The sequence below is a fragment of the Oratosquilla oratoria genome, chromosome 2 (genome assembly GCF_046742065.1).
Source record: "Oratosquilla oratoria isolate Oo_2021 chromosome 2, ASM4674206v1, whole genome shotgun sequence".
In the NCBI taxonomy this organism is placed as follows: Eukaryota; Metazoa; Arthropoda; class Malacostraca; order Stomatopoda; family Squillidae; genus Oratosquilla; species Oratosquilla oratoria.
In genome coordinates, this window is record NC_134778.1 from 67,170,206 (window position 1) to 67,178,173 (window position 7,968).

General features: G+C 40.5%; 1 pseudogene; it reads right to left on the reverse strand.

Moving 5' to 3' along the window:
- Positions 1-1,072: 1,072 nt before the first annotated feature.
- LOC143034023 (uncharacterized) lies at positions 1,073-2,944 on the reverse strand (annotated as a pseudogene).
- Positions 2,945-7,968: the final 5,024 nt, after the last annotated feature.

Consider the following 7,968-nt stretch of genomic DNA (forward strand, 5'->3'; position numbering starts at 1 on the left):
ATAAGGAGTAAATTGAGGGACCAAAATTTGATTTTAAAAAAAAAAAAAAAAAAAAAAAAAACTGGGGAGGGATTTTTTTAGGGGTTAAAGTGGTCATTAAGAGAGACCTAGGGTGAGAGAAGATGGAGAGAGTAAAGAGAGAGAGAGAAATGGCTGAGGGAAGCATACATACATACATATACCAAAGGCTTTTTTCCCCCTACATGGGGGGGGGTAGCCAAAAAGAAAAAGGCATAGAAACCACTCCCACCCATTTCATTTCCTATATATTCCATTCCCCTCCACCCTCCTCCCTCCCTTTTATCTTGGCACCTCTTGGACGACGAATAGAAATAAACAATTATGTGAAGACGAAATAATTGTAAAAGCGGAGAGAGAGGGAAAGAAAGAGAGAGACCTACCGAGTTTCGTAATACAGGGCCTACGGTTCGAGTCCCAAAGGATTTTAGTCCATACAAACACACACAGGCTCATAAAAAAACGTTTTGTAATTTGTTTTGTATTTTGCTTTATGTATTGAGACTTACAGGGAATTGTTCTTTATAAGAAAACACGTTTTTTTTATCGTTATTATTATTTCATTTATTTATCTTTATTGTTTATTCCTGTATATTTATAATTTAATTATCCATTCATTCATATCTTTATCAATTTATCTATTTGTCTAATTTCCCCTTTTAACTGATGTTCTCTGCATCTATTTCCACAACTTTCAATCATGCATTAGAAATTGTAAAATATAATTCTGACTTACAGGTATTTGCTCTTCTAATTGCATTTTTAATTTGTGAATAAAAGTACTTATGTTTTTATATTTACATTATAACTTCAAAAGCCTTTGTAGTTGATCTCTTAAAAAAAGAAAAGGTATAATTATATATTTAATCTAACACTGCTTTACGTATGATTTGTTGTTTGTTTACAATTGACAATATCGCCGACATGACGTAACATTTGGTGTTGCGTGACGCCGATGAATTTTTTTTTTTATTTGATTGGGATTATTGTTACTACTACTACTACTACTGCTACTACTACTACTACTACTGCTACCACTACTACACGACCTCCATCCTATTGGAACTGTGTGGTGGAAGCAGCAGGGTCTGTCTTCCACAGACACAGTTCATTGGCCCCTCTCCCGCCAATGACTGTGGTCGACGACCCTTTCATTTGTTTATTTATTTATTTACTTTTAATAATGCCTAGTACAAAAGTTCATTTATCCTACTGTCAACCACCGTCTGCTCAAAATCCAGGTTTTGTATATGTGTTGATTTGGGCGGTGGGGACCTGGTACCTCTCAGGCACAAGAGGGCTGATCTTAGGAGTGAGAATGATAGTCTACATCTCATCCATGAAACAATGCTGCTTTTTGGTTGTTGTTTCTTTTCAGCCATTACCTCAGCCAGCCGAGCGTAGAATGCCTTTGCTCTAGGACCCATCCCACCTGAAGTCGTAAAGGTTATAGGAGTGAATGAGCCCTGGTCTACATTCTGTATGCGCTCCTCGTACATCCTGATCTTCTCATGCTCGTTCCGAGAGTGGGATGCCTCAATAGTTAGGTTCCTGTAACAGGAGGCCATCGGATCAAATATTCGTATGTCAAAGAAAGCCAATTATCCCCGTGTCCAGAAACCTCTTGCGCTGACATCCACTCTTGCTTCATCTGAAGTGTTGGACGTGAGGTATCTGAGGTTCTCTCCTCCTAGTGGGAGTGATGTTGGTTCGATAGTCACATCCTTGCACACCTCCTGAAGCATTTGGGCAGTGAGATCTCTTACCTCATCGTGTCGCATGCAAATAAATCCACCTTGCTTGCATATCATTGCATGGTCTGTAGTAAATTGTACACCACAGGAGCATCTGTTAGGCAGCCCTCCTAATGGCCATCCATACCTCAGGGCAATGGCATCCGTGAATTCTCTTTTGTTTAGGGTGAATCCCTTTGCCCTGATTGGTAGTGCTGTCAGCCAATTAGACGCCCCAACTTCCTGCGCCATTGTTATCTTTCTTTTTATATAATTCGATAGCCGAGCTAGAAGTGCTTGAAGTTCCTCCTTCTGCCTCTCCTCCCTTCCCTTTGAAATGTTTCTTCTAATTTCCCTAACCTCCTCCATGATAGTCTCCTTCCGTTGATCTTGTGACACGATGTTGTTTGTCAATGAGGACGTGAGTTTCATGGAGTTTCGGTGTTCTGTGTCGGCAAGGTTTAGCGGGTTGGAGATACCTAGCCCTCCCAATCTAGGTGGAAGTTCCATAAGTTTTCTTTCCTCTTCGTTTATTGTCCGTCCGTTGGTGATGGCCGGTATTAGCTCGTTTCTGATGGTGTCTTCAAGGGGTCTTAGTAGGTCGGTGATGTTCGGTACCGTCCTTAATATGTAGTTCCACTTATGTTTCACACCATATATGAATGCGGCATATGCCGCTTGCGGTTCGGTCTTTGCAAAGTTGGCTAGAATCCTAACTTCCGCTACCCATTCGTTAACTTTCTTTTCAACATATTGCTTTTTAAAGGATTCTGAGCCGATCACTGCACCGAGATGTCTTTCCCCCTCCTTTGTTACCTTCACTTCACTGTTCTCAAAGAGGATTCTGGCATTGTTAAAGTACTCTGGCTTCACTATGAGGACAGATTTCTTTGCATTCGGAATGTAACCTAAGCCCGGGCCGTGTGCCAACACCAGATCCCACCACTTTTTTAGGTCAGCTACTTTTCCTGCGCCCGTGAGATCATCTGCGTATGCTACCTGTTTGACCCGGTGTCCTCATATTGTATCTTCTGCTGCAGGTGCATAAGACCGAGCGCATACATTGCCATGGCCACCGGGTCTCCCTGAGTGGTGCCTTCCGCTGATTTGATGATCTCCACTTTCGATTCTTTCTTCTCCGCCCTGCTGGTGACAAATAGGTTTGCAGGTTCTCTGTATGTGTTCTCCACATACTTGGCCAATACTGGGCATTTAATTTTGTGTATGGTAGCCTCTCTATTTAAGTTGTTGAATGCGTTTGATGCATCGACTAATAGGACTGCTTCGCAGTCTGGTTCCTCGAATATTTTTCTCATGGCGTGGACTGCAGCCTCAGAACCCGCCTGTTGCCCTGCGCACACCTGCAGGTTGCCAGCCGCTTCTCGCACCTCATCCTTCGCGACTTCCATAATTGCTTTTCCTATTATTCTTCTTAGCACCTCGCCTATACCAATCGGTCGACAGCCAGGTTTCTTATCTAGCGGGATAAGTCTACACGCTGTGTATGCCTCCAGGTGCTGACAGTCTTCAGACGCCAGTTTCTTCGCCAAACCAGCGATGGCCTCCTGCAGTCCCACCGCTGCCGTTCCAAATAGGCTGGTGCTAAGGAGACATTTCCATCCAGACGCATCTAATCCCGATGGTCCCGCCGCTCCTTGGGTGTGTAGAGCAAGGTTCCAGATCCTTTCTCTTGTGATGCTGTCAAAAACTACCTTGTGGGGTGGAAGGTAGTCACCATTGAATTTAGAGTCCAGGTTCGCTGGTCTTGCTATTGGATGTTTTTCTTTCAGGATCTTTATCGTTTCCTCGTTTAGGGGTAGAACTCCAGGATCTTCATTCTCCCCGTACTACTACTACTACTACTACTACTACTACTACTACTACTACTACTACTACTACTACTACTACTACTACTACTACTACTACTACTACTACTACTAGTACTATTATTATTATCCTCATTCTTATTGTTATAACTATTACTATTATTGATATTATTATTTATTATTGTTGTCGTTATTATTATTGTTGTTATTATTATTGTTGTTATTATTTCTATTATTATTAACATCATTATTATCAGTGATATATATTACTAATAGCATTAATATCATTACTGTCATTATTATTATTACTATTGTTATCATTAATATAATTTATATCATTAATATTATTACTATCATTACTATCATTACTATTATTACTATTGAACGATTTTGGAGAATTTTGAAAATTATTTCAATTTCGTTATATTTTATTTGTGTGTGTGGTTGAAAAAGCACCATAAAATTCTTTATGATTCAGTTCACACACACACACACACACACACACACACACACACACACACACACACACACACACACACACACACACACACACACACACACACACACGGTGGCACAGTTGGTAGAGCGCTGAACTGGGAAGTAGAAGTGCTCCCAGTACCCAGTTCGAATCCTGCCCAGGGCCGAAATTATTTCGGTATCGCTGTGCCTCGGGTCGTTACTCTGACTCTCGTGGGCGGGGAGTTGGGTGTGTGTGTGTGTGCAAGGTCATAGCATTACCCATAGATCGGACCTACGAGCTCTGAGCTCTCTTCCAGGAGGGAAATAGCTGTCGATCACGAGTCCAACACGTGATCCAAAGACCAAGTGAATTCACACACACACACACACACACACACACACACACACACACACACACACACACACACACACGCACAGACACACACACACAAATTGGATGAGGGAACAGTGTATAAAAAAAACTATACAAGAATTTAAGAACAAACTTGATGCTGAAAGATAAAAAAGACGGGTCACTGCGAGCATAGCTCTCTTCCCGTATAATACAACTTGGTAAATACGCACACAAGGAGGTGTTAGATAATATTCCACTCTGGACACTCCTGTCTTCCCCAAGTCTCCTACTCCTTGTTCCATCATCATCATCATCATCATCATCATCATCATCATCATCATCATCATCATCATCATCATCATCATCATCATCATCATCATCATCATCATCACCATCATCATCACCATCATCATCACCATCATCATCATCATCAACAACAACAACACCACCACCAACAACAACCCAACACCCTTTACCTCCCAATCATCCCCTCCCCCTTTACATGTGACACCACCACCCTCATCACCATCTCCAGCAACACCTTTGTTGTCGCCACCCATCCTACATCCTCCCTCTGATCTCGGCCATCATCACCATCATCATCAACTCTGTCGTTACCAAGGTCGTAAAACAGAAATTGGCTCGGCCGTGCCAGCCTCCCTCACACCCACGGCACACAGAAGCTCCCTCTACATTCTCCTCATAGTTATCTATATATCTATATGTCTATATGTGACATTCCGTTCCATAGAGGTATAGTGTATATATGTATATATACTGTACATACATGCATACATATATACATACATACATACTACATACATACATACTACATACATTCATTCATACATACATACATACATACATACATACATACATACATACATACATACATACATATATACATGCATATATACAAAGGATTACAAAGGAGGAGCATACCAACAGGAGACCTTTTGGTCCATAACTAGGGCGAACGCGGAAAAATTGTATAATAATGATCAATAAATCAAAGAAAAATAAATAGAAATTATAATAATATAAATAAAAAAATAGAATAAATGCATAGGTATATTTAAATAATAAACAAACAGGTAAATAGTAAATAATAATAAATTAACAGATAACTAATAATAAATGAAAATCAACCACATAACAATAAACAAACAAATAATAACAAGCAAATAAACAAATAACACAAAATAAAACAAATAATATAAAATAATAGATAAATTAATACAAACATACATACATACATACATACATACATACATACATACATACATACATACATACATACATACATACATACATATATACATACATATATACATACAAACATACACTCGTAATCACCGTTTGAGGGATCAATAACGATTACCTTTATATGGTGATCCTGGAAGATGAAGAGGCTAGTTTCCAAAACCCATCAACTCTCTCACCTCCATCAGAAGGTGCAACCCTGAGTGGTTGACACTCGGTCTCTGGACCGGCCCCATGATCTGCTATCAACTTGAGCTTGATTTCTTACACATGGAGATCTGCTAACTGCTCTCCTCTCCCCAACCACTTTGAGCAGATAAATAGATTAAATATCTCACACTGATACAAGAAACACAGTTGTCCAAAGTGTCTTCCCATAGAGATCTGTGGGAAGTTCCGTTCTCGTTGTTTACGTCGTAAATTGACTCGTACATGTCGTAAATCTACGACTCGGAGACATACGATGCCCTTCACTCCTCAGAAGACGTCAACCACTGTAGTACTTAAGAGTGGAAGCAAATCAAGAGTCGCGCTTCAGCTGAAGTTTCTGAAACGAGAAGTCTGAAGTAAGTTTTATGTAGTTTATCTTTCAGGGAGACGAAAATGACACCCCTACGGAACAGAGTTATTTAGTATTCTTATATGATCAAAGTGCCGTTAATCAGCGCTTCTATCATTCAAGAATGAATTCACTCTCAGCCACGAGCTGAAAAAATCTTTTGAATTTAACCAGAATAAAATCATCAAAGATACAATCCTACGAAGAAGTCTTCATCCGGTTTTGAACGATGATTATCGAAACGGTTGAGATATTGCGTCCTTTCAAAGAAGCGTTTCTAAGTAATTCGTCTCGTTTCAAATTTGATCACACAGAAGCAAATAACACTTGTACTTGAGACTTCGAACGCTGATTTTCGAAATGAACGATAGTTTGCATGCATTTCAAGGCATCTTTTCCCAGTAATTCGTTGTGTTTCAGATTACATCACGAAATGATAACTTCTTGAGAATTGCATCGAACACTTTTGGTCTCCACAATGGAGATCGAGTTTAAAGATTCTCTGTGAAATGTGGGCTGTTCCGGGAAAAGTATTAAGTAGGCTCTCTCTTTCTCTCTCTTTCTCTCTCTCTCTCTCTCTCTCTCTCTCTCTCTCTCTCTCTCTCTCTCTCTCTCTCTCTCTCTCTCTCTCTCTCTCTCTCTCTCTCTCTCTCTCTCTCTCTCTCTCTCTCTCTCTCTCTCTCTTTATCTCTCTCCCTCTCTCTCTCTCTATCTCTCTTTATCTATATATCTATCTATCTATATATCTATCTCTCTGTCTCTCTACCTATATGTGTCTCCATCTATCTATCTATTAATCTGTCTATCTATCTATTTATCATCTCTCTAACCTATCTCTCTCTCTTCTCTATCCATCTATTTACCTATCTATCATCTATATCTATCTCCCATTATATCATCTCTCTATCTCTCCCTCCCTCCCTGTCTCGAGCCAGACAGGTACGCAAGAATGTCCACAAGGGTTGAAGCATTGGTGAATTACAGTTCATAATAACAACAACCTATCTTTCTTTCTTATTCTGTATGTGTGGATGTTTGTCTGTATGTGTATGTGTGTGCATGTGAGTTCACCAAACACCCAATCACTTCAGATTAAGGAGTTCTGTATTTGTATAGGACTATATGTTAGGAGAGTTAATGGGGATGATCATATTCCGATGTACAATACTTTATCGTACATTTGTACTACATAGACTATAACGGATGCACACGCATCATTTCCCGCTGAAAGGTTTCTCTGGTTGCATTACACATAGATAACAACGTCCAAATCTATTGATCATCGACACTCAGTATTGCATCAATTTATGCTTAGTAAAGCACTTGACCGAGGATGAGATGGATGGATGGGGTGAAAGGGGCGTTGAGAAAGAGGGGAATGTCTGTTGAGCAAAGAAGGAAGAAGGAAAGAGGTAGGGATGAATGGAGAATGATTGTGTATGGATGATGATATTATGCAAGGAAGGAAGGGATGGGGGATGTGGGAGTAGAGGGTCCTTATGTGTGAATGGTATTCTGACGAAGTCCAAAAAGGGAGAGTCGCCGATTAAGTGAAGCTGCCTTGCTGTGGATGTACTGTGTCTTGCTTCATTACGTTTGACCAAAGGCAGTGGGCGGGATGCAGGGATGACCCGTCATCCATGAGCAGCCGAGATGGAAGGGGTGGAAAGGGTAGTGGAGGAGAGTGAATTGGGTGGGAATAGGTGTTTGCCGCTGAGTTAGCTACCCCTTTATAAGGGGGAAAAAGCTCTTTGT